Below are 2269 nucleotides of genomic sequence, written 5' to 3' on the forward strand. Positions count from 1 at the left end.
TACATTTTTTACATATCTCACATATTTGTGCTGCTTTCTTTGCCATATCTCGCATGTTAGGCCAGTAATAGCTATCAGACAGTGCTTTTATATTATTTCTTTAATTTCTATGTGCTCTTCTGTGTATTTGTTCAACTATCTCATTCTGTTCATTTTCGTCAGTGATGTCTCTGACTAATGCATTTGTTATTACAAAAGTAGTGGTTGGGAAAGTTTGTACTAGTGTAGTTTTTATTTTGTATAGAATTTCTTCGGTAGTGATTATGGCGTTAATATTGTTTGGGTGTAGTACGCCTTTAATATCACTTATCAATTGTTCTATAGTTGTGAAGTATATGATATGTCTAAATTTTCCGAATATATTTTTACTTTCTATTCTTACTAATCCATTGTTAGTTTGGATAATAATTTGATTATTAAAATGGTTTAAGCTAGTGCCTACCCTTCTTATGGTTTCAGTGGGTGAGCTGAGTTGAGAGTGCTGCGATTCTGAGTCGGTTAATTGATTAATTTGTTGCCGACTTAATGCATCCGCAATGATGTTTTGAGAACCTGGTTTGTATACCAATTTGGCACCGTATTCTTCTATTTGGTTTTTCCACCTTTTTAGTTTATTATTAGGATTCTTCTCTGAAATAGAGTAGGTTAAGGACTGATGATCCGTATAGATTGTAAGGTCTGATCGTCCATATAAATAGTTTCTGAGTTTTTGTAGTGCCCAAATTATGGCTAATAACTCTTTTTCGTTTGTGCTATATTTTTGTTCCGTCTCGCTTAGTGTTCTGGATATAAAACAAATGGGATTTCTACCTTGGGATAGCACAGCTCCTATGGCAGAATTACTTGCGTCCGTGGTTAAATCAAAGGGTTTATTGAAATCGGGTTGAAAGAGTTCGACTTGTGCTTGTAATTCCTTTTTTAATATATTCATCGCTTTTATGGCTTCCTCATCTAATTTTATTTGCATTCTTTCACTTTGCTTTTTCTTTACGATACCGTTTTCTCCTCTTAAAAGCAATGTTAGGGGTTTGGTAATCTTGGCGTAGTCTTTGATGAATTTTCTATAATATCCTGCTAGCCCTAAAAATGATCTTAATTCTTTCAGATTCATAGGCACAGGGTAGTTTTTTATGGTCTCAATTTTTTGTGGGTCTACAGTTATTCTGTTATGTTTAATAATATGTCCTAAATATTCAGTGCTGTCTTTGAAAAAATGAAATTTTTCATATGAAATCTTCATATTTGCTTGACGCAGTGCATTTATAACAATTCTTATGTGTTCCATATGTTCATCATGTGAGGATGAATATATTAACACATCGTCTATATATACATGTACGAATTTTCCTATGTAATTTCTTAATATGTCATCTACGCATCTTTGAAATATTGAAGGTGCATTCTTTAGTCCAAACGGCAGGCTTAAGAATTCATATTTTGCTCCGTTTATGCTAAAGGCTGTCTTTTCGGTGTCTGACTCCTTGATTTTTATCTGATGGAAACCTGCTTCCAAATCTAGGGTTGTAAAAACAGTTGCTTTACCTAAATTCTGTATTGTCATGTTGACATCAGGTATGGGATATCTATCGGTAATGGTTTCGCTATTCAATTTCTGGAAGTCTATGACCATTCTTCTCTTAGGGTTTCCTAACTCGTCAGTTCCTTTCTTTGGTACAGTCCAAACGGGTGAGTTATAGGGACTCTTACTGGGTTTAATTATATTATTCTCTAGCATTTTATTTATTTCTTTATTTATGAAATTATTGTCTGAAAAGGGGTAAGGGTACTGTTTCGTCCATATTGGCTCTTCAGTTTTAGTGCGATTCGTGGCTTCAATTGTTGTTGTAAATGGTAAAATAGGATTTGTTTCCTCATTAATTCTCATAATTTCTTCAACCTCTTTTTTATATTTGCTCTCATCTATTGTGAAATTTACTTGACTGACATCCATTTCTTTTTTCTTCTGCTCTGTTCTACTGACATACATCATTTTATATTCGAACAGATCTATCCTAGCCTTCATTTCTCTCAAGGATTGTTCTTCTAATATCATATCAAATTCTTTTAATTCTTCGATTTCAAAAAATACTAATTCTTGTCCTAGCATTCTTATCTTCTTAGCTGAGTTTATTGTGTTTGAACCATTCAGAGTTCTACTAACAAATTGTTTAACTGGAAAGGTCTTTCCATTTGGAATATTTTTCCTAATATAATTTAATGTCGAGCCTGTGTCTATTAAAACTTAAAGTTTTTTATTATCATGTAAAAT

Source organism: Eurosta solidaginis, chromosome X (assembly GCF_040869045.1).
Source record: "Eurosta solidaginis isolate ZX-2024a chromosome X, ASM4086904v1, whole genome shotgun sequence".
In the NCBI taxonomy this organism is placed as follows: domain Eukaryota; kingdom Metazoa; phylum Arthropoda; class Insecta; order Diptera; family Tephritidae; genus Eurosta; species Eurosta solidaginis.